The sequence below is a fragment of the Corvus kubaryi genome, unplaced genomic scaffold (genome assembly GCF_017639235.1).
Source record: "Corvus kubaryi isolate FWS band 111438036 unplaced genomic scaffold, C.kubaryi_AGA036_p1.0 37397, whole genome shotgun sequence".
NCBI classification, from domain to species: Eukaryota; Metazoa; Chordata; class Aves; order Passeriformes; family Corvidae; genus Corvus; species Corvus kubaryi.
The window spans coordinates 21,345,414-21,361,477 of NW_024581136.1; the positions used below are offsets into that span (position 1 = coordinate 21,345,414).

The 16,064-nt window shown below is 47.8% G+C and overlaps 1 long non-coding RNA gene across 9 annotated transcripts in view; it reads right to left on the reverse strand.

Annotated features, from left to right (window-relative positions):
* The window catches only part of LOC121671271, a 72,334-nt gene that overhangs the window by 26,248 nt on the left and 30,022 nt on the right, over nt 1–16,064 (reverse strand). For 5 of the 9 annotated variants that reach the window (XR_006018456.1, XR_006018458.1, XR_006018462.1 and 2 more), the window contains 4 exons: nt 4,830–5,443; nt 3,925–4,046; nt 558–637; nt 264–413 (listed from right to left, as the gene is read on the reverse strand). This is a non-coding gene — a long non-coding RNA (uncharacterized LOC121671271). The remainder of the gene's footprint in view (nt 1–263; nt 414–557; nt 638–3,924; nt 4,047–4,829; nt 5,444–16,064) is intronic. The other 4 variants (XR_006018461.1, XR_006018459.1, XR_006018457.1 and 1 more) reach the window with 2 other exon arrangements.

Here is a 16,064-nt window from a genome sequence, read left to right on the forward strand (position 1 = left end):
AGTTACCAGATTCATACCTAGCAGCCCTCACTGCATGCCTCTGTCCTCTCTCCGCCAGGCTTGCTGCCGTGTGCAGAGACAGTTGGGACCATGGAGCCATCTCCCCTCCCAGGGAGCACAGGGGGTCTGTGGGGTTCCCCACCTTCCCCAGCACTGCTCTGGGACACTCCTCCAACAACACCTTGTGGGCAGGTTGGCACTGAGGATCTTGGGAGTTGCTGGCCATGCTGAGAGTCCCACAAAGAATGGTGTTTTCACACTACCTTCTCCCATTATCTCCTGTCTTCCCAGCTGCTGCTGGACACTCGCCGCAGAAAGGAAAGCCGGCAGAGCACGTGGAGGGAGATCACCAGGAGACTTGGGCCTGGACAACTGCGATCGGCCGCCTCCAAGCTCTTTCCTTGCAGAACATGCTGGGAACAAACCGCGTAGTGTCACATAACACAAATCAAAGTGATGTTCCCCACTGAGAAGGGATCCACTAACCATCAGTGATGCTTTGCTCAAAGCAGGAAAAGTATGAAGAAGAGCACAGGTGAGGAGAAGGGAAGAAATACCTTTGGAAAAAAGCTTCCAAGCCAGTAGGAATGTGAAATGCCCAAACTCAGCCCAAGTCAGTGCACAAGGAAACAGAACTCTGCAAATACAAGGAGAAAAGACTCAGCCACACCTCTGAGCAGTGGCAGAGCTGCCCTATCCCTGCCAGGAACAGCTAGCAGTGCAGGCAGGTGACTTGTGTCCTCATCCCCCTCAACAGAGAGAATAAGGGGGGAAAAAAAAGAGACCAAAGAAAGTCATGGAACTTTGCCGACAGTGAGGAGCTGCACTGGAGCAGGCTTAGGGCTACAGCGCAGGGAATTTCTCTTGCCTTGCAAAAGTATTTGCAGGTCCCATTTTAAAGGGAGTGTTTTAAACTCCCATTGGACTTACAGGTTCTCAGGGCTCAGAGTGTGACAGCAACAAGTGGACAAACTTCCTTGTTCATGGTGACTGAATTTGACCCTTTCCAAAACTCCCCTGGGCAAGGTCCACAGGTCACTTTGGGGGATGTGGGTCCTCCCTGCCTGGCTGTTCCCATAGAGAGATTTAGATCGACCTCTGTCATCTCTCTGCACATGGCAGAGGTCGATCTAAATCTCCCTCCCTGGAGTCTCCCTCCCTGGAGTCCCTGAGGGGGCACACAAAGTGGGCAGGAGTACCAGGCACCGAGATGCTGTGTCCTCCTTGGCCACCCAGCCTTGGGCTCCCATCAGTGCACAGGTGCCTTGGTGTGACTCAGCTGATTCCTGCAGGGAACAGGTAGAGCAGCCCCAGTGCCAACTGGTACCAGACAAAACAAGGCAGTTTGGGGAGATAGGGACATGCAGGACCAAAAGGGATAGTACATGGAGGGTGGGGAGGGAAATTGTTTAGAGCTGGAGCTATTTTTGTAGAATCTGGCTGTTAAACACAGAACCATGGTGATTTTAAAATTCTGCTTATTGAATCAAGTCACTCTCCTGCCAATTGGATTCCTTCAGCAGGCTGGACAATCTGACACCTCCACTTAAAAAAGAATCTGCCAACATGAGCAGCTTAGTGTTACAGGATATAGAACCATCCCTGAGCTGCACTCCCTGGGCAAGCCAGGCTCTGTGGCTGGGAATGGAGCTCTTTTATGGGAAACTTCTGCACAGTATGGGAAGAGCCTTTATGCCCTCCAGCATCCCAAAACCTGAAGCCTCCGGCCTCTGGTCCATACCCACCATACTGTGGGGATGGCAGGGTGCCCCGAGGAGCTGCGCTCCTCCTCTAACACCCCCAAGTGAGCATTCCTGCTTTTCCCTTAGTACGGACAGCTGTGTATCAGCATTCCCTCAGGACACTGTGTCCTCCACAGAAGGGCCCGGGACAAAGAGCACCTTTTGAAGTCTCTTGTTACTCTGTACCTGTATTTCTCATCTCTGACAAGCCTACCCATGAAATTCCAAAAAGATAGTTATCTCTTAAAAAATAGCTCAGGCTGACCACTACTCTGATCCAAACCTTCCATGATACCTTTCTGTAAGCAAAGAACTACTTAAGTGGTACCCTTGAGGATAATGTTTCACATGTGCCTCATTTTGACACTAATGAAGGCTACTTTTTGTACCAGCTCTGCTCTTACATGATTACTGCATTTTTTTCTGTCAGTAGCACTTTCAATTCTATTTACTAGTTATTGCAGTTACTGCTTGGAATGCACTTCACTTTGGAAACAGCAAAGGCCCATGGACATTTTACATGAAAGAAACATTGATGTGACTCTGTTAAAGAAAGCAAAAGGCATTTTGTGGATTTTTGGATTTGCCCAAGTCCTGTATACTTACATTTCTTGATACTACTGCAGAGTACAGGAGATATTAACAGCTGTGCCTTGGCACCAGCACTGGCCCTGGCAGTCTGTGCCAAGGTCATGGCCAGTAGCCCCAGACTGCCCATCAGCGCCTCACTGACCTGCACTGAACCGCACGCTCACCACCACACAACATTAATTATGACTTATCCATGAAAATGAACAATTTTCCAATGGCAGAATGGACTCAAACTGGTGATCTTGGCAGACTTCAACCAGGTGAAAGTTGACGCTGTTACAGTCTTGCGAGCACAAAGGAACGCATCAGCCGTTCTTCTGACGTGTAACAGGGCCATAATGCTGCTCTGACCCCATGGCTCTGCCAGAAAATCCCTACACTAACATGTATTGAAGCAGTCTAGGCTGAGCTTGTCGTAAGTCTCAGATCTCTGCATGTTACTCATTCCAATGCAGACTCTAGGGCTAACCACAGTAGAGAGAAAAATAGCTGAGGACACAAACACCAGAATAATTTTAAGCATTCACTACTAAAATACTGTATATATTAAAAATGCTGTCAGCATTTACACTAAAATCAAAAGCATCCCTGATTTTAGGCTTTGTTTTACATTTCATGCTGATTTCAACAATAAATATGCAATCACAAGAACTTAGTTAGAAAGTTCAGCAATTTTTAAGACTCCTCAAAGAGAGCTTAAAATGACTCCCCAAAGCAAGGGACCTTTCCCAGCAGCCAGAGTGTGCAGAGGGGCTGTGTGGAGCATGGACTGGCAGTGTCACCACAGATCCTGCCTGTAACATCCTCCTGTTATGGGAGGATGAATCCACGAATAAGCCAAGGTCGAGGTTTGCTGTGCTGGCTGTTCCCACCCACTGAGGGCCCAGCCCAGCATGGTTCAGCCACAGCTCCTGTGGCTCTGGCAGAACCTCCCCATCAGCCATGTACAGGGCAAGACTCACCCAGAGGCTTCATGTGCCAACATCCAGTGGGACTGGAGACTGTCTGGCTGCAGGGATGGCTGCTCTGCTGCCGAGGCACTTCCCAAACCCCCTGTACAGAGGCTGCAATCCCACCCCCCATACACTGTGGACGGGGGAGATGTCTGAGCTCAGCAGGTCTTGAAGCACTTCATCATCAGTTTTGCTTGTTTATTAGTGCTCCCCAGCCCCAGAAAGCAGCAGCACTTCACTTCCAGGCGAGCCACCAAGAGCATGCACCACCCTGCCTGGGACACAGGCATGTGGAATGTGGGCACTGCTGCAGAGGGGACATGGGCACATGGGAAGCAGGCACTGCCATGGGTGGGACACAGGCACTGCTTCAGCCGGGACGTGGGCACATGGGATGTGGGCACCACTGCAGGTGAGATATGGGCACGTGCCCATTGCTTCTTCAGTAATTGTACAGACCTTCAGGACCAGAAGTTCTCATCCAGAATCCCCACCCTTTCCTGCAGTAGTTTCATCTTTTCTTTATTTATCAGAGCAATATCCTTCATAAATCAAAAGCCCAGGTCCTTCCTCCCCTACTGCAGAGTTCATGTGATACCAGCAACACCCAGAAACAGTGACTCCTCTGCATCACTCACCCCACACCATGGCCATGCTCCCGGGGCTGGTGAAGCAGGCTCCAAGGGCTGGAGAGTGAATCTTTGGGAAGTGTTGTCAGTTAGAAGGGTGAGTGTATCTGTTTTATATGTTTGCTGACTCCCTGAAAAGAGAAGAAATGAAACTCATTGAACTATTCAAAGTGAGGACTAAAATAAAATGACTCCAACAAGGAATACTTGCATTTAAAAAAAATGGTATGAGTATTACCAGCTAAAGAGGCTACTGTCTCTTCTAGAACACGCTGCTGCTGACAAGACCTTAACATGTTGGCTGGTATCACCACTAACACCTGAGACAGCAAACAAGAGCTAATCCTTACACTGCTCTTGTGCTAATGACTGCAGGAGATAACTGATGTCCCTGGCAAGTGTCCCATTTTACTCAATTAACTCCAGCCAGGCCCTGGTGATTGCACTGGTAGTGTCAGTCAGAATGCCAGAAGCCAGTTCTGGAGTCAGACGGTAAAACCAAGTCAGTCTCCACCATCCCTCTGTAGCCCAGCCCCAGCAGCCAATCCCATGGGTAGCAACCGACCTGGAATCCACAGCAGCTTCTACAAAAGTGTGTGGAAAACCATAATTCTTTCCCAAAAATGCTCATCTTTTTTTCTGAGAAAATGCAGGCAACTTATTTCATTGTATATTTTGCTTACTTATTCTGAAATGCTGGGTTATGTGTTGGGTTAAGTTGCAGTTTCATAGTGCTCCCGCCCCCACCTGCAGGTCCAAGCCAGTGGGAAGATCATGTTTCTCCTATCACAAGGGAGATATCAGCCAGCTGATCCGGGGGCACACAGAGCTGTTGGCCCCTCCAGGGCTTGCAGAGATTGAGGTGTCTGAGGTATGAACTGAAATATTCTGATAAACATGAAAAATAAACTCACCATGAAAAATTAAGCTGCAGGAGCAATTGGTATATCCCCTCAGTTGATACAATTTCCAGGTCTGTTTGATAGTAAAAAAATACTTTCCACATATTTTCATTTCCTTTTGAACATTCTTCAGCTGTGAGCTTCAACAGGCAGTGATGTATCCGCCAACTCCCATTATTCAGTTAGGAAGTTTTGAAATAGAAAGAGATATGCAGAGAAGTTGAGAAGTTTCCTTGGTGGCACTTACGAAGTATTAGTCTGGGATAGTAGGTAAAATCCTGAGAAGTCCGTACACTGCCAACATAAATAGAAAGTGTATTTAAAGATGGGAGATTATCCATTCCTTGACAGAGCTGTCATACCTACTCTGTTGTCAGTTCTTAGCAACAGTTTTATTTCAAGGTCAGTCCAGCACAAATAATGCCCAGAAAAGCTCTTCCGCTGGAAGACAAAGCCTTCAGACCTTCAAAAGGAGCCATGAGGACTCTTACGTGACTATCAGCTTGGACATGTCTCAGAACCAGCATGAGCCAGTGGAGATTTCTGAAGCTTCACTGACTTTTTTTGTGGAAAACGCGTTACGGTGTTTCAGTCATCCTCCAGCCTTTGTATATCCTCCGGAATGGCTGAGAGCACAACAGGGAAGCCCAAACAGTTAACATGTCACTGTGTTGCACCTACAAATCCACTGGAGAACAACAATTCTCTGAAAATAAAGCTCGGCTCCTCTATGTCAGTAACTGGCTTCCAAGTCAGAAAGCCTGTGCTGTGAGTCCACTCATTAATATTAAATACATGTTTAAATAAATTTCTACATCCTATGGACATTCTTTCCATCCCATGGCTCGAATGGATAAAAGTGCTGGGCTCCTGGTACGGATGTTGGCGCTCATCTCCCATTTGTTCCCATCTATGTGTTTGGTATTTTCCAGAAAGAACCAACCTCCCAGCTGTGCTCCAAACCCAACTGTGCCCAGGTGTTTCCAGACAGCCCAGGATACTCTATCAGGCACCACTTTTACACCAGTTTAAGATCCACGAGGGATAACATGGGGAGATCAGAGCTGTGCAGAAATACCTGCAAGCAGAAGAATGCCACAAGTGCAGTCACATTTGGAATTCCCACCCTTGACAGTGCTGAGGAATCCTGGGCAGGCTGACCTCGGTGCTGCTGCAGCCACGCTGCAACCCAGAGCAGGGGTGCACAGAGCACAGCACACATGTCCAGGAGAGCACCTGGCTGCACTCAGACCATGCCAGCAGCAGTGGGACAGAGCTGACTATCCTTCCTAGAGTGTCCCAGAGAGCCACAGGTGGCCACTGCTTGAAGAACACTCCAGTCCTTCCTTGCTGCTCACGGGTACAGGGCCAGAGTGGTGCATGTCTTTGGCATCCTGCAATTAGCAGCCTCCCCCCTTCAGATCTGTGAGTGAGTGAGCCCCAGCAGGACTGTGTTAAGCCTCATCTTTTGCCAGGTGGGGTGTCAGCCAAGGGAAAATTGTGCCTGATGAAGGCTGATGCCTGTGTGAGCCATGTGTGTGTGGCAGCAGTGGAACAGCAATAAAAAAATTGCATAAAAACCCCAGGGCCTTTCAAAGCATTTCTAAATATTGCCCCAATTTCCCTGTTGGGTGTGAGGTTCTAGGAACCAGCCACCCGCACAAAGCAGCTGTGGAGCCACGTCTAAAACTGCCTCACCTGCTGTACAGAAAGAGCTGACAATAGCATTAGCATGAAACTAAAATTAGAGGCTAATTGGGTTCTGCAGTCACTGAAATTGATGACAGCTCAGCAATTAACATCCCTGAATTTTCTTGACTAAAATAACCCTAAAATCTGTTCCCATTCATGCTTCTCCCTGCTCCATAAGCAAATGCTGTGGTAGTCTGGCACGCTTTGCACACAGGGGAGTTCTAGCACCTCTGCCAGGGCTTGTGCTGTTCCCAGCAGTTACTGGGGCAGGCATAGGTCTGGGAAGAGATTGTGCATCTGCAAATCAGCATCATTTCACAAAAACGGGATGTGATATTCAATGCCAGGTCATGGGAACCATCACTAACCATCACCAGTGCATGAACACATACAAGACACGGTCCAACAGAAACCGTGAGGGGCAATGGCATGGTGTTCCCTGGTCCTTGGTGCAGGTAAGTCTGGCAGTGATGCCAGACTGGTGCTGCTGCTGCTCCAAGCAAAAGAGGGTGATACCAACATTAAGAAGTGAGGGAATAAAAGCATCTCCTGCTCAGGGTGTCAACACCAGCTCAGAGTGTTGGAGTGGGACACAGGCCCAGCCTCTGTCAGCACGTCTTGTAAGTGAATCAGAACATCTTCTGTTAAGGTGGGCAACAACACCTACTGAACCTTTCACTTGACCTCCCTGGGCTGCATCGCACATTTGGGGCAGAGCAAAACACACCCTATTTAACTGTACATGTTATTTACAAGTTGAGGGGGTTGTTCTCCAAGATCCAGAGTGAGAGATCAAATGCACTGCTATTACAGCTGCAAGCAGCAATTGCTCTGCATCTCCCTCAGACAATGTGCTGCAGACTTGCTGTGCAGGATATGGCCACGTGCAGCCTCTTTCAGGCTTTCTGTGCATGTGTGGCATGTGCCCATCTGCCTGTGGTGTGCTCACCTGCCCTGTGCTCACCTGCAATTTGTGCAAGATATCTACGGTTTCATTTTTAGTTCATTGTTCTGTACAACATTTGGAGTTTCTGATCCATAAAAGCATCTTATGGTGGTACATTTGGAAAAGCCATGGCATGCTTCTGCCTCTACTCACAACTGAAGTCTCTGACTGCTGACAGAGCTGAGCTTTGTCCCTCTTCTGTCCCTTCCTTCAGCATCTGGCTTGATTTTGCTCTGGCTGGCAATTTTATCTGCATTCTCTGGTCCAGATGTTGCCTGTGGCTCTTCATGAGAATTTCCTAATTCTGCTGTGACCCATGAGGCAAGGAAGGGGCATGGTATGAGGCCTGTTCCTCACCTCAGCTGTGATGAAGACTAGGCCATGGCTGGGCCCCTCCTGCTGCTCCTGCTCACAGACATGTAACTCATCGCCATCACCACACAGCTCATTGCAGTCGCTTGCTCCACTCTCCTCCTCCCTTCTTCCTACACTTGCTGCAGGCACAAAATGTTCCCAGGCTCCCACAGCCATGCCTGGGGCATGCCAAGTCCATATGCTGCTGTCCCTTTCACACACATTTCCAAAGGGCAAAAAAATGCACTCCTTGAAGATACACTTCTCTGTGCACCGTCCATCAAGCAGAAAGAATAAACCTGGCCAAGATGGCCACAAAAACATGTCATTGTTTAGCAAGGCTTCACTTGACACCCAAAGATAACAAATATATTATTTTGGGGTAAAGTAATAGAACCAGTTCTATTTCCAATGCAACATGCCTAACTTTTTCTTAAGTAAATCACTTTTGTACTCATTTGGTTTAAAACTCTTGGTGTGCCCAGAAGAAAAATGTCTGCATGTGTATTATATATATTATACTACAGATATTATATACCTCTGCATTATACTACAGACATCCATTCCTTCCACCACTTATTTCAGTATTTCAGGCTACAATCAGAGCACTCTTGGCTTTATTCTAAAACTCACCCCCATAGATTACGAGCAAACAAGTTTCTGCATTAGAAGTCCACAGCTCACGGCTCTCCTTGGCTGTCCCAGGCAGCTAACCCTGCTGGAGACGTTTGCTCCGTGCTGGCATTTGGAGGGGACCATGATGTTTTGCTGTCGCTGCCAGCTGGCAGATGCGTGCAGGGGCCTGGAACCCCCCCTCTGTGGGCTGCGTGGGTTCATCAGCCTCCATGCCCAACTCTGCAGAAGCCATCGGGCTCCATCCCCAAGAGCATCATCACGGGAACTGAGGCTTCACTTACAGCTGGTTGCAAAATATAGACCATGAACAGCATGGAGTTTAAGTGCCAGATTTTTTCTTGACTGATTCTCCCAGCTGGTGGTAAGTTCATATTTCAAGGTAACATCAAGCTCATCAGTGTCACAAACAATTGCTGCCTTAAGAATCAACAAAATCCTTCCCTTCGTTAAGTCTCACCTGAAGAGTCCCCACATGCAGGAATATGTCTGACAGCTCTCTGGGATACCAAGGCATAAGCAGCATAAAGACCCATGTGCTGGGTGAAAGCTCAAACCTGGGGCTGGAAATGTCCTCCTGAGCAGCAGTAATTGCAGCTCACATCACAACATTCCAGATAACAACAGCTGAAGGTCCCTGTTTCAAAGTGACTGAACATTTCAGTGCAAAGCTGAACTCTTGTACTCATCACTGCAGCAGCCTCATGGGGCTCATTCTCTTCCCTGTCCCCTAACATATGTGAATTATCCTCCCAAATAGCTATTTTTCTACCAACAATATGCACATCTTTTCAAAGGCAAAGTGGAAATCCCCGCAAGTATTTCTGGTGCTGCTTCCAGTCAGAAATAGCAGTAATCTGATCCACAAGAGAATTGCATTTCTGTTGCTGAATTCCTTTGTACAAGTATCTTTGCTTTGAAAGAGTTTGGCAGCAGTGAGGCACAGGCTAATTTTACTTATAAGGTGTGAATCAAAGAAGATTTGCAAGTTTCTGAGTCACAGAAAGGAAGCGTCTGTGGCCTTTCACCACTTCTGTCAAGAGAATATGTAACAGTTCAGCTATTTTAGCTCCAACTTCAGACCGCTCACTGCACCCCGCAGATCTCCATCTCCCACCACCCTCATGCTCTCCCCAGGCACAGCAACCGGGACAATTCCAGTCTTCTCTTGGGACCTGGGGAACTTCCAGCCTTACTCAAACCTGCTGTTGTTAATGGGATGCATCACCACGGGCTGCAGTGTGAGAGAGTTGAATAAATTTAATTTGGCAGAATTCAGCAGACACTTTGTGAGAAAAAGGGGTGACCAAGGAAAGGGCGAGCTACTCCCCACATCACACAGCATTGAAAGCCCTGGGAAGCTGAGGGCCTAAGCTACAAACACTGCTGCAGCAGCAGCAAGCTTCCAGGGACTGCACTGTGCCTACAGCCTGACTCTGCTACCACATAAACAAGGGACTATAATCAACCAACTCCTTCTGTGCTCCTGTGCTGCCATGAGAGCTCCCACCCGAGGCCAGGCTGTCCTGAGTGTGGAGACAGCGCTGCTGCACTGGCTGTGGTAGCTCCAAGGAGCACATACAGGTGTTCAGCTCTGCTTCCTCCAGTCCCAAAGATTTCATGGTCTCTGAGATGCTGTTGAGGCCACTTCTAGCCAGCAGCTGAACCACTGGGGTCACCCCAAACACGGGAGATCATTCTGCCCAAGAGATGAGGTGGGGCAGCCTGTGCCCACAGTACCTGGCAGCATGGCCCCCCTGCGTGGCTCCCAGGGTGATGTGTACAAGTGCTCCCCTCACTTTTTATCTCTTTATCCACTGCTCATGACAGACCTGATCTTCTCCAGGCCTACAAGGATATGCCAAGGACTGGCACATTACAACATGTCATTCCACTGTTACCACCTGCTGCTCTCCAACCCCAACAGACCATTTTTCTGCCCTGTCCCAGACTGGGGGTGACAAAACCATCTTCTGCCTTAAAACAGGTCCTCAGGGTTTACAGACAACAGGCATGGTATAAAAGCTGCACAGCAGTATCAGCAGGAGTGGAGGGGTCCTCCACCTTCCAGCAGTCTGTGGGATCTGCCCATCGAATACATGGGTGAATTCTCCCACAAAAGTCAGTATTGGGCATGCTTATCTGGCTTAATTATTTCCGTTCACTGCCACATTCAGCCTGATCCAGCACAGCTCCATGGCTCCACAGCCATGGTCAAACTAAATTCTTCCCTGATAGTCTGTGGACATGTGTATTTGTCATCTGCAATCTATTCCTTGGTTTCTGGCATGTATTTTCAGTGCTTTCTCTCAAAAGCTGTTTCAGATTTCCCTGGGCTTCTCCCTGACCTCTGTGAGTAAAGCCTCACACAGTTTAATTGTTGACAGCTGTGTCAGGAGAAGTATTTTATGTTCCTCTTGCTGCAGCACATGAGCTACTACACAAAGGGTAGCCTGGCTGTGTAATACACCATAATGTGGAAAGCAGACCATGTCTTCTGAGGAGGAGGTTTGGGGGGGTTTAACTGTCTGTGATGTTTTTCAGAGATAATTGCAGTTCCAGACATGAAAATGCTGACAAGTAAAAGGCAGCTGAGCAAACAGGTGAAAAGCTTTAAGTACTGGGTTGGATAAAAGTGAATCTCTCCTCCTTTCCAGGACCTTACATTTCAGTTTCATGGTAAAGAAAAACACAGTTAAAAAGAAAAAAAGAAACTCACTTCTGATTTTTTTTCCCCAGGCAAAAGATGGGAAATGCTGCGGACTAGATTGTTCTCCCTTTTCTGCCAGGCTGAACTCAAATCTGAAACATCTGTTCACATAACTTGAGACAATCTCTCCCAGTGTAAGCTCAGACTCTTCCTGCCATCAGTGAAGAACTACCAGTTAAGTTTTTTGTGGAAGCCTAAGAATCCAGACACTTCTCATGTTCCCTGCAAGCACTGAATAACAATGGGTTCTCACTACCAGCAAATCACTTGCAAAGAAAAATTAGCATCTCTTCAAGGATTCTAAATCCTAAAATCTGTTTTTTCTAGAATGACACTGTACACATTATCCTTCAGGAGTTATTCAAATTGGGCAGTACCAGGTATATAAAAGAAGTATCTCACCCAGCACAGCAGGGTTAATTCAGGTGATTGCAAAGATAAAGGGCAGGGGAAAATATTCCATTTTCAATATAGAACCACAGACTGGTTTGTGTTGGAAGAGACCTCTAAAAACCATCTTGTCCACCAACCCCACCATCAGCAGGGTCACCTTTCATTAGACTGGGTTGCCCAGCCTGGATTGAACACTTCCAGGGATGGGCAGCCACAACTTCCATGGACAACCTAGTCCGCTATTAAGGTACAATCTGCAAGGCAGAGAGTAGGATTTTAGCTGAAAGTATTGAGGACCGAATTTGCTTGCAGAGCTTGCACACAGCCCTGGGTTCAGGGCTCACACTCCTCGCTGCATCCCCAAGCTTGGCAGAAGAGGACCTACGGCCCATGCAGAGCTCAGTTCTCATAGAAATGCCTGTGTGTATGTACGTATAGAAGGAACACATCTCTGGCTATACAAGTACCGGAAGTTCAGAAACAGAGCAGTGGCAAATCAAACAAAGCGCTGCAGAGCTGTGCACGATCCTAACCCTGTCCCTGCTCTTGCAGCCCTCCAAGAGCTCTCTGTATTCAATATGTTTTGGAGCATGAACCCCATCCTGTCAGAGAAACAGACTGGAAATCAGGGTTCCTTTCTGATTCTGCTTCCAGTTCTCTGTGTGTGTGTACAAGTCACTTTGTTTCCCTGCTGTTTTCTCCAGACTCACATGACATGATGTACAAGTGGGGACTGTCCCCAGCTACAGACCTGCACAATGTCCCAATCAGCGAACTGGATTGGAAGTGAAGGGTTCTGGAAGCCACAGGGGAAAGGAAAAAACAAGAAAAAAGAGAAAAGAGAGAAAAGAAGAAAAAAAAAGAAAAGCGCACGTACTTCACCGTATCCAGTAGCTTTCTCATGTGGAGAAATGCCATCCTGATTATTTTTGCCTTCTCCCCACACAGCGGTAGATGGAGCCCTGCTTCCCTGCTCTCGCCAGCCCGGGGATACAGCAATACCAGAGATCCCAGCTGTAGGACCTGCCAGCACTGCTGCAGGGGACAAACCTGAGGGGTTACACAGGAGGGACCTCGGGCTCACAGCTCCTGCCTGACTCATGAAATTTGCTGAAACTTGAGAATAACAAAAGTATTCGACTAACCACAGTATTGCCTTTTCTTCCATTTAGGCATTGGGTAATGTTTCTTTCTTTTGTAAACTGTCATCAGGATTACAAGGAATTCACCAGTTTTATTTCTTTTGCAAAATATGGAATGACAAGTTTTGCTTGCCATATTTAGAAAGAACATATATAATAGTTGTATCATGGTCGTGAGCACTGGAGACTACATTATCCAGAGGATTTTACAGGAACTAAAGGTCAAGGGATCCGTGGCCACTTTCTCCACCACTGCTTGCAGCTCTAATGCCTGCAGCCTGTGTGTGACAGCAGGACAGAAAGGGATGAGGGAACACTGGCAGCCATGTGCATCTCTGCAAGCTGAGAAAAATTATATAAATGTGGATGTTGATTTTCTCTCCCTCCCCATCTCCAAGTGCTCCTGCAAGTGACACTGGTACAGCCTGCATGGATGCAGGCAGCCTCTGGAGTCATGCACCACTTGGCCAGAACTACTACTGCAGTTCCCTCAAGACATGTCAGTCAGGTCTTCTACAGCAACAGCTGACAAATGGAGTATTTCAGAGCAGTGAGAGCAAAATCCACAGAATCACAGAATATACTGAGTTGGAAGAGACCCACAAGGATCATGGAGCCCAACTCCTGGTCTTGCAGAGTCACACCATGTTCCTGAAGGTATTGTTCAAATGCTCCTTGAACTCTGTCAGGCTTGATGCTATGACCACTTCTCTGGGAAGCCTGTTCCAGTGCCCGACCACACTCTGGATGAAGAACTTTCTTCTAATATGTAACCTAAACCTTCTCTGACAACTTCAGGCCATTCCTTCCGGTCCTGTCACTGGTCACCATAGAGGAGAGATCACTGTCTGCCCCTCTTCTTCTCAAGAGAAAGCTGTAGACTGTGATGAGGTCTGCCTTCAGTCTCCTCTTCTCCAGGCTGAACCCTCAGCTGTTCCTTTTATGGCTTCCCCTCAAGGCCCTTCACCATCTTTGTTGCCCTCCTTTTGACACTCTCTAATAGCTTAATGCCTTTCTTATATTGGTGTGGTGGCCAGGTGAGGGCACCCCAGCACAGAGCAGAGCGGTACAATCCCCTCCCTTGCCCAGCTGACGATGCTGGGCCTGATGCCCCCCCAGACACAGTTGGCCCTCCTGACTGCCAGGCTCTGCTGACTCATACTCAACTTTCTGTCAACCAGGACCTCCAGGTCCCTTTCCAGGTGCTGCTTTCCAGCATCTCATTCCCCAGTCAGTCTGTAGATCCAGGGTTGCCCCATCCCAGGTGCAGAATCTGTCACTTTCCCTTATTGAACTTTATACAGTTGGTGATTGCCCAGTCCTCTGATTTGTTGAGGTGTCTCTGCAGGGTCTTCCTGCCTTCAAGGGAGTCAACAGATCCTCTCAGTTTTGCATCATCTGTGAACTTGCTCAGTATCCCTTCAAGTCCTGCATCCAAGTAATTTATGAAGATGTTAAAGAGCACAGGGCCAAGGGGGGAGCCCTGCAGAACCCCACTAAAGGACCAGTGCCAGTCTCATGTCAGCCAGCCACTGTCACCCTTTGCACCTGACCCGTGAGCCAGTTGCTCACCCATCACATGACATGTTTATCCAGCTGTGAGATGGACAGTTTGTCCAGAACGATATTATGAGAGACAGTACCAAAAGCTTTACTGAAATCTCAAAAGATTACATCAACTGGCTCCCTTTGATCAGCTAGGTGTGTTACTCTGTCATAAAAGGAAATCAGGTTTGACAAGCAGGACTTTCCTCCCATAAAGCTGTGCTGGCTTATACTGCTCTCTCTTTTTGCCAAATTTTTGAGGGGTTGGTTTTTTGTTTTGGTTGGATGGTTTAAAAATGCACCATGCACATCCTGCTTCATTCTGCTGCACATCCAAGTGCAGGCTTGACTGTGAATAAGAGCAATCCATGCTGCCGGGGAAGGCTACCCTCAAAGCCAGTGTACAACCTGTTGTTCTCTGGAAACATGTACTGCTAGACAAGAAATATATAAAACCACATTTTGTCTTGTTTTAGATTCTTTGAAGAAGACCATGTTATGCTCGTAAGAAAACTGAGATCATCGCAGAGTTATATGAGATGCTGGAGATGATATTTGCCAGTAAAGTAACTCAATATACATCTATTCTGGCACTCAATAATTAAAGAGAGGCCCCCAGCAGTGAATTGCAGGATGATTTGCTCACAGCAGCAGCTCTCCACACTAGTGAGGTGCCAGAACCTGCAGTCAGGCACTCACAACTGCACACCTCATCTGCACAGTCCAGCTTCGAAATGTGAGTGGGCAGTGTTTTTAGCAGTACTGATTTTTCATTTCTCCAAACAGAAATTAACAGCAGAAGTGAGATTAGATACCCATCCCTGAAGATGGGGGTTTTCTGCTGATTAGCCTAGAAGTGACTGACTTTCTGAATTCAAGACCTTATGCTGCCTCTGATCCTGCCCCTGATCCTGACCAGATATAACGGTCTGTTCAGACAGGATCCATGCCCCAGCCCTAACTGAGTAAAAGTCTAGGTAAGGACTTTGGCATTTGATCTTTACAAAGCAGAAGCTAACAGGTGACAAATTAAATACTTCAAAGTAGTGAAAATTAAACAGTCCTGCAGTCATGAGTGTTGGCATATGGAAAGCTGCCACTAAGCTAATAATGGAATTGTCTACCACAGCACAGAGGGAGGTCCAGGCATCACAGAGCAGCCACACATCTGGAGACTGGGAACACAGCCATTAGCAACCTGTGTTTAAGTAGCACATTCTTGCTACCTTCCTGCCAGCTGCTCATCTTCTCTCACCACAGGCCAAGGGCAGAGGCCCACAAGCAGTAATGTGGCACTGGGGACAAACTGGAGCAGCCACATGCACAAAGGAGGGTGCCTCAGTAGAACCCTGCCTGTCTGCATACACCTGCTTTATTCAAGTCACAAAAAATGGGCAACTGGTTCATCTGTCACACACCTGCATTTGCATATTCTGGACACCAGCCACTTTCACTGGTTCCTTCAGGTATCTGTGAGGAGTGTAAAGCTGCTGGGGGATGACCGTTCCTGGCTCACTCCAGCCTGACCCCAGCACAATTTTCTTGTGTGCAGCAGAGACACACTGCTTAGGAATGGGAGGAGACTCGGAGCCAGGAAGTGGAAGATGAACCAAACATGCAGGTATCACTCACAACCAGAGACAGAGAATGATTTCCAGACAGGTGGGTATGGAGCTTGCACAAGGTGTTCACCTATTAATGAATGACAGAGGAAACTAAACTGGGACAGTGGCTGCAGCCAGACAGCAGACAGGCTACTCACCAGCAGCTGCCTGCAAAAGAGAACCCAGGCAGGGATCGGAAAACCAAAGCATGGAATGTGCTACAGGAGC